At 50.9% G+C, this 8,610-nt stretch overlaps 1 long non-coding RNA gene across 1 annotated transcript; it reads left to right on the top strand.

The window, feature by feature from the left end:
- Window positions 1-624: 624 nt before the first annotated feature.
- LOC125109130 (uncharacterized) lies at window positions 625-7,547 on the top strand. Its single transcript, XR_007130131.1, has 4 exons — window positions 625-709; window positions 1,600-1,889; window positions 2,717-2,839; window positions 6,079-7,547. It is a non-coding gene; the product is annotated as an uncharacterized LOC125109130 (long non-coding RNA).
- The last annotated feature ends 1,063 nt before the right edge of the window (window positions 7,548-8,610 follow it).

The raw sequence follows: 8,610 nt of genomic DNA, 5'->3' as shown, positions 1-8,610 counted from the left end.
CCACCAGCTTCTCACCTGGGCCCTCCGCCGCCCCTCTGCCGTCCCTCCCCACCACAGCAGCCAGGGGGCGCTGCCGAGACCTGTCAGATCTGCCGCCCGGAACTTCTGCAGTGGAGTCCTTCCCGCTCAGGGTGACAGCCAAGGTCACTGTAATGACTTATAAAGCCCTGGAGCAGACACTCTTTGCTTCTGCATCATTGACCTCTGTGGCCAGGTCACTCTCTGCCCGTGAGGCTGTCCTGGGCATTGAGGGGTAGTTCATGTCCCTGGACTCCCTTCCCTCCAGTAGCACCCCTCCCCCAGATGTGATGACCAAAGATGTTTCCAGACGTTTTCAAATGTCCCCTAAGAGGTAAAACCTCCCTCTGGCTGAGATGCACCATAATGAAGAGAGTCTGACCTTCCCTCTCCCACCCCCTGCCCTCCCCACTCCCCCTCGCTGTGCTGCTGCTACACCAACCCACCCTCGCCTCTGCACCTTTGCATGGGCTCTTCCCACTGCCTGGCCTGCCCTAGTCCTGCTACCTGCCTGGCTGTACCCTCAGGTCCTTTCGGTCATGACTCAAACGTCCCTTTCTGACTGAGACTAGCCCTGGGCAACCTTATTTAAAGGAGCCGCAGAAGCTCAGCTCTCCTGACCCATTGGTCATGCTTTGCTTCTAACACAGAACAGCTCACCTGACACGCTGTATTTTTACTTACTAGTCAAGTAAGTGGAGAACCGCATGGCGAGCCATGCCAGGTGCAGTCCGGGAGGTGGGGGCTCCAGGCGGACAAGGGCTTGGCAGTCTGGGGTCCCAACTTGGGCTTATTTGCAGCGGAGCTGTCCTGTCACACCAGCAAGCAGGTGGCAGGACACAGTGGTCTGAAAACTGGAGACTGAATATGACTTTGAAATGTGTGGTAGGGGAAAATCCAGCACAGTGGGGAATTCTCTCCTTTGATCTGGAGAGGCTGCAAAGTTACATATGTCGTTTAAAAAAACCCCTTTGGATTCATCAAATGAGATTTCACCCCCTTATTTCTCCTTCTGCTTTTGAAAGTTGTTTCAAAGGGATTTCCAACGTTTCCTTCCTTATTTATTCAAAGTTTCTTATACAGAGAGTGGCAATGAAGAACTTGAGACTGTCGGTGGCAAAATTCTTGCACGGCGATCATTTCATGCCAAGCTTAAAAGCTGACATCAGTTAGGTGCATTTACTGAAGCAAGTTCAAGACTTTGTTTTTCTTTTTTAAGGTGGCACAGTTTTATTTGGAAATTCTGAACAAAACTCAGTAGTATACCCCGTAATCCTTTGTATTTTATCCTCCTCATCATAATTAAAGAGTATTTAATGTAACACATTTTTTTCCCCCACCAGGCTCTGTGATGCCGTCAAGGTTGTCTCATTGACCTTGGTGTACCATCTAAATATTATTGTTTTCTGTAGGTGCTTGTTGAAGAGAAAGAGCCGTTCTAGAGAACAGAGGTTAGGCTCTTGGTATGTGGTAATTGCTCAAAGATGGAAGCAAGGGTCTTTGCCAAGGTGGTTTAAACAGATTTGCTCGAGCTTTCTTCCAACATATCACGACCATCAGCCTGTCTTTGTTCTTTAACAGAGATCCAGTTATCTGTATCCAAGTTGTAGCAGTAAGCATTCCTGGATTCAAAACCGATGATTGGAACATTCAGGGTGTTCCAGGCACTCTGCTCAGAGTGTGGGTTCTGCTGAGCAGTGTGCATGCAATCAGCTCCCACTTATGGAGGCACTGGGGATGCTGGAGTGAACACCCAAGTGCCTGCAGCATTGAGCTCACAGTCTCACGGCAAAAATCAGGACTCCCCGGCAGGCCTCTTACAGATGCTTTATACACATTCGCCCACTTGATCCTCATACCAACCCTCTAAGGTAGGTAGTGTGAATTATCAGAGAGGTTAGGTGACTTACCCAAGGTCACACAGCAGCACCTGGGGTTTTCTCAAGAACGGGAATGAAGGCGGAATCTGGCTTGGGAAGAGCGTCTGCTGAGTAAGGCATCTTTGGAAAGGCGCAGGTGCTCTGAGCTGGGGGTCTCGGGCAGGGCGGGCAGGGCTCTGCGAGCTGGGGCACGACCACACCTCACTCCTGATCTGGAGTCTCATCCCTGCAATTCCCTTTCATCCCAAGGAACCCAGCATTATTCATGTGAGATTAAAAATCAGCCACTCAACCCATTCCAAACTGCAACTGAGTGAAATCCCGGGACTGCTGCCACTGGACTGGGGTCAAGTTTATGGCTCCTGTGGGAAGGGATAGAGACCTGGGTAGACTGAGTGTCACAAAAACAATCCAGGAGGACGTTTTGCAATAGCGAGCAAACCGTGTCTTTCTGGGAAAGGAGTCTGATGTCCCCAGAAAAATCTCTCGGCAAGCTGTCTTGTTTTTGTGTTGGGCATTGACAGGGAGCATTGTGCTCTCAGTCACACCATTGTTTGTGTTGGCGTCTGTGAAACAGACACAGATGTTTCAGGTAAAGCTGTAGGGTTTCCAGCCGTGCCTACAGTACCATAAACTACAGAATTTAAGAGAGGGACTCCTAACCTCTTCTCCTTTGCTCCCTACCCCACTCCACCCGGGGAATTCCCACCACCTTGACTTGCATCGACATAATATTAGAAGATTCGTATTTAATTCATTTTAACTTTAAAATAGTTGCATTCTCTGAAGACTCAGACGTCGAAAAAACCTGTCCTTAGGCCACAGTCAGAATGTGGGCACCGATGAGCGGGCCAGTGCAGTGACTAGGACGCCGTGGGGAAAGGCTAGACACAACCTACGTGCCCACCAACAGGAGATGGTTAAATTGTGCAACTGCAGAGGTAATTGTTTTCCAGGGGAACACACTGACATGGGAACACATTCATGGTCTGAAATGAAATGATTAGAAACTGTGTTCTAAATTGCAACTAATGGAAGGAGCTCATATAATTACATCTCAGATGTGTAGGTGTGTGTGTTAGAGAAGGTGAGGAAAGATCCTGATTTGTGAAGAGCAGCTATCTGCCGGGAGTGAGTGCAATTTTTATTTTCTTTTTTATATCTTTATTTTCCACATTTTCTACCTTAATAACATTTAACTTCAGATAATAATCAGGAAGAACAATGCTATTTTTAAAGGGGGCGTATCCCTTCAAGGGGTCAGGATCTGATTTTTCCTTTCTCTTTTTATTGCCCTTAATTTCCAACACAAAACGACTGCCCTTACGAAGGGTGGATGTATGATTTGTTTTATTTTCTGCAAAAGAAGAGAATTTACATGACATGAAGTAACATTAAAGCAGCACAACTTCAGAGAGGGAAGAAATTAACGGGGGGAAATGGCGGGGACCCATGGATTGGCTTTGGAGCCATGGCCATGTTCATGACCCCAAGCTTCTGAAAGATATTAAAACACAAAGCACACACAATGAAATGGCAACTAGAAGAAACAATTAACCTTCTGAGATCTTCAAAAGCACAGAAATAAGACTTTATCCATTTCTTGCTAAAGAGGCTTCCCTTCTCTTACCTCCCCCTCCTAGTTTGAAACCAGAACAAGTTGCAATAACTTTTTAAGGCGTCCCAGCATTCTACTAACATTTTCCCCAAAGCCTATTTCGCCTCCCTGGTCTTCCTCTGGGTGCTTGGCTGTGACTCACCACCACAGAAGGCCACCTCCAGGCCCCTGATGGACTCCTGAACCACAGAGCCCAAGACTGGCATCTCCTTAACCATGTCTCACAACAAAATTCTGATGAAGGGCCTCTTCTTCTTATCCCCATATTATAGAATGGGAAACTGAGGCTCAGAGGAATAAAGGAACCAGTGTCGGGTTCCAGGAAGTAGCAGGCGGAGTCACCATTCGGACATCTGTCTAGTTCTTCTGAACCAAGCCAGAGGGGAGCACGGGCTTGAAGGAGAGCCCCCAGGGAGACGTTTTCCTGGAAACCAGGTAAAAACTGATGTGAGGAGACCAGGGCACACAGTGTATTTAGCTTGGCCGATGAGCGGAAAAGAAAGATCACAAAGGAGTGCACATGCCCAGTGCCCTGCGTGGGTCTGCTGAGACACCCAAAGCCACCGTGAAGTCCCCCCACCTCTCTGCAACAAGGGCTGTGCCAACAGCCTCCCAAGTGCCCCGGCAGGTGAGGACGGCTCTGCAGGAGAAGGGGATGGAACACGCCTCCTCTCCCGGCTTGGGGTTGGCCCAGCAAAAAGAGCCATAAATCAAGTATTGCAACACAGGAGCCGTCTGAAGTGCATCCCAGCAATAAACAACCAGTCAGTGATTTTTTTTTTTTTTTCTCTGAAACTAATCTGTTCAGTCTGAGTCACTTTGTAGAAGTTCAGACCATTCCCCTGGAAGTGATGGTACACTGAGTAATCGTATCAATGGGCACATCTCAAAGATGACTCCCAGCTTCCAGAACATTCCAGGGAAACTAGTCATTCCCCAGTCGGCCTGGCTGGGCTCCAGGAGATCCAAACTCGGTGGTTGCGGCAGGATTGCCAGATAAAATACAATACGTGCTTACATTAAAAATGTATTTGTTGTTTTATCTGAAATCGGACTGAACTGGCATCCTGTCCTGCATTCTATCGGCAACCTTACTAGTCTTGTTTTTTGAGCGAAAGCAACACCTAGCAAACCTCAGTCCTCTAGAAGAGAGACTTCCCAGATGGAATCTGGACCCTCTCGGAGCCTGGCTTCAAATACCAGCCATTTCCTTTCGCTCTTAGTGATGGTTTGCAAACTCTGAGTGTGCCTCCAACAGGGGCCCTGCAGGGGCTTATGAAAATGCTGGTGGCGGGTCCCACTGCCCGTTGCCTGTTCGGTAGGTCTGGGGTGGGGCCCGAGAATCTGTATTTCGAAGAAGTCTCAAGATGCCGGTCCTGGTTCCATACTTTGTGATATGTGTTCTTAGGATGCAGGTAACATCCAACACCCCCCACCATCAGGCCCCCCGACGCCCGTCACCGTCCAGCTCCTGCCCATCCCTCCAGCGAATCTCACGCTGCTCTTCCTTGCTCACCCGGCTCGCTGGCCTCCCTGCACTTCCTCACAAGAACTCTTCTCTAGCCCCCACAGGGCCTTTGCACACGCCGTTCCCTGCCCTGCACTTCGCCCCACCCTCTCCCTCCAACCCTAGGAGAGGAGGTACTATAATTACTCCCCATTCTACACATGTTGAAACAGAGGTTTGGGGGAGCCGAGTCACTTGCTGAAAGCCAAATTGGTAATACGCGGTGGAATCAGGGACTTAAAATCTCATCCGCGTGTTTCTTCCCTGCCTGACTGCTGCCTTCCTGGGCTGGAAGTATTAACTTCTATTTTGAGTCCTTCTTGAAGGTTGTTTTTGGTAAGATTGTTGTTTGAAATCCACCTATTTGCCCTCAAACCAATCTCCTTAGATTTAGTACATTGGGGTTTGGGAAACATGTTCAAGTTCACCCTTGGACAGCCAGGCTTCGAGATCCAGGAGACTTAGCTCATGTTTCCCCCTCGATGTCTCAACGTTTGTCTGAACTCCAGGGCAAGGCTCCTGCCCCCAAACTTATGGGCGCACGCGCGTGCACGCACACACACACACACACACACACTCCTGAAGTTTACAGACAGAGCTCTGACACTTAATGTTGCCATGGCAACTGAAAGCTTATTCTCTGAATCTTTCCTATTCAGGATGACATCAACTTCCTGCCTTCTTCGAGAAAATAATATCAGCTCTTAGTATCGGCCAGTGAAGTGGGGCCGGGACTTGGGTGCGAGTCGGGGAATGGGGCCCAGGCTGTTGAGTTAGGAAGGCTAAGAGCCTTATTCTGTGCCCGCACTCATCTTCTGTGGGATTTCCTGGTTCTCAGAGGCTCTGGTTTTACCTTCTTGCTTTCTAATCCTCCCTCCCTCCCTTCCTCCCTCCCCACCTTCCTTTCTTCCCTACCTTTCCTTCCTTCCTCCTTCCCTCCCTCCCTCTCTCTCTCTTTCTCTTCTTTCCTCCCTCCTTCCCTTCTCCCCCTCCCTCCATCCCTCCCTCCCTCCCCCCCCACCCCTCCTTCTCTCCTCCCCTCCTTCCTTCACCAGGCATGCTGAGCGCGACAGGCCCAGTTCGGAAGCGAGGGCCCAGTGGTGAAGAGGAACAGACCGGACTGACCCCTGCTCCTCCAGCCCCATCTCCCTCACAACAGCTCAGACTGTGCTCAGGGCCATCAGGGAGGACAGAGCACCATGGGCGTCATGCCCAAGTCACCCCCAGGCTGGGAGGCTCAGAAGAAGCAAGGTCTGAGAGGATGAGCGGAGCTCCGACAGCGGGTTGCAAATAACCAAGTGAACGAGGAGCAGGAACATTTCAAGGAAGCTCCTCGAACAAACCCTTCCCAGCCCTGGGACTTAACACTTGCTGCTTCTCCAGCCCGGACCTCTCCCAGCACCCCACCCGCCCGCACCGTCTCCCCACCGTGCTCCTTCTAGGTGTTCAGTCGCCAGCCATAATGCCGCCTCCCCGAAGGCACGTCTCGGCCCGGCTCTACCCAAAGTCACCGCCCTTGGCGGCTAATAGATACTTTGGGGTCACTCGTGCCGTGTGTGTTCACTGCGCCCCTGCTGTGTGCCGGGCACTCAGGAGGGCGGTGAGCCCCTTCTCTGGAGCGGGCACATGCTGTCCCATATCCCAGCACCACCTACCCCAGATTCATCCCGGCCTCTCAGCTCTCCTCGTGCCTCCCCCACCGCACTGTAAGAGCCGGGAGGAACGGGCGCACCGCGTCTTGTCCCTGAGGCTTCCTCAGAGGATGGCACACGTGGGAGCTCAGGAATGCAGGAAGGAGTGACCCGCCAGAGCACTGGTTCCCAATAGGGGATAATTTGCCCCCCAGAAAAAATTTGGACATTTGGAAATGTCTGGAGGCATTTTTAACTAAGGCTTAGCAGATGCTGCTGACGTCCAGTGGATGGAGACTAGGATGCATCCCAGAGTGCACAGGATGCCCCCCCGCCCCACAGAGAATGACCCAGACTCCACAGAAGGAGTGTCAACACTGAGAACACAACTCCAGAGCCTAGTTTCTGGACCTCCTGAAACTGCTTCCACCTTGTCCCATGGGGGGTTAATAAGGCAGGTCTCCCCATCTTTTCCAAGGCTGAAGCCGGGTGTTGTTTTCAGACTCTCAAGGGGGCAGAGTCCTGACTTGCAGGGAGCTTTGGGTGGGTACCATAGAGGTAACCCTCCGTGACTGTGGGTGCCACGAGCACACGGAGAGCACTCAGCTGGCTTCTGTCTTGAGCTGTGTGCGGCTGATACGTCCCTGTCTCTGTCCCTTACTCAAGGCTACAGCAAGTCTTTCTGCCCCAGGTGCCACTGGAGCACCATCCCACCAGCTCTCCTAACACCCAGGGACTACGAAGACTTTTAAATGTTTTATTATAATTCTTATAACTTGCATACTGTTTGATTCACTTGTTCTTTCAGCAAAAAAAACAATTTCTGTGTATCTGTGCTAATTGTCGGGGATACACTGACCCTGTCTCACCCCTCACGGAAGGTACCACCTGGTGGGGAATAAATCCTGACGGACCACATGTACGACGACACTATAAACGCATGGAGGGTGTGCCATCAGCAAGAGGCGCCTGCTAGGAGTCCTCTAAGATGGGGATTTGAGCCCAGTGCGGGGCTTGGGGAGGGCTCCACTAAGGAAGTGAAGGTTGAGTCAGGCGGTGGGTGCCTTCCAAGCAGAGGGGACAGACGCAAAGGAAGGAGTGGTTGCCTTAGAAGGCATGAATCAGGATGTCAGCCAGGGATGAAATCTCATCTGAACGCTCTACTGGGGAAGGATCCACTTCCGAGCTCACTCAGTGGTTGTTGGCAGGATTCAGTCCTGCGTGGGTTGTTGGGCTGAGCTCATCAGACTCTTTCTGGGCGTTGGCTGGAAACTGGTCTCAGCTCCTTGCCCTGTTGGCCTTCCCATCATGGAGGCTGGTTTCCTCAAATTGGGCACAGTGAGAAGGTCATAGTGAGAGGGTGATGGAAGTCACAGTTTTGTTACTTAATCATGGAGGTAACATCCCATCCCCTTCGATGTGGGCTGGATGTGTGTCACTAAGCCAGCCCACACTCACAGGGAGGCACTCACACAGGGTCTGGGTACCAGGACATGGGGACCATTGGGGGCCATCTTGGGATCTGCCTTTTACAAACAGGAAACATAAATGACTCGAGCAAGCAGATGAGCAAGCAAGAGAATTCCAGAAAGTTGTAGGTGAGGGAATAAGTGGGCCACGTCTGTCAAATGACAGAGGAATAAATGCTCCATGAGGATAGGGACGAGTCACTTCTGCCCTGTGTCAGCAGTTTTCTGCCTGGTCCCCAGGACTCCATGGTACCAAGTCGACGTGGAGTGACGAATGCCGCCATGTGTCTGGATGTGGATATCACAAGTAACCACAGGGGAGGGCCGGGTCTCGCTTTCTGGTTCCATCCAGACCAAGATCCCATCTACTAAAATGCTCCACCGAATGGGTGTGTTTCCTGTTTGGGGTTTTTCCGAGTTATTTTTATTTTCCTAAAAGCCACTTACTAAGTTTTCTTAGTTCTAGTTTTGGGTATTTCGTGGTTGC

The sequence above is a fragment of the Lutra lutra genome, chromosome 9 (genome assembly GCF_902655055.1).
Source record: "Lutra lutra chromosome 9, mLutLut1.2, whole genome shotgun sequence".
NCBI lineage: Eukaryota > Metazoa > Chordata > Mammalia > Carnivora > Mustelidae > Lutra > Lutra lutra.
Note: the sequence above shows the minus strand (reverse complement) of the source record. Positions and strands in the feature narration are given on the sequence as shown.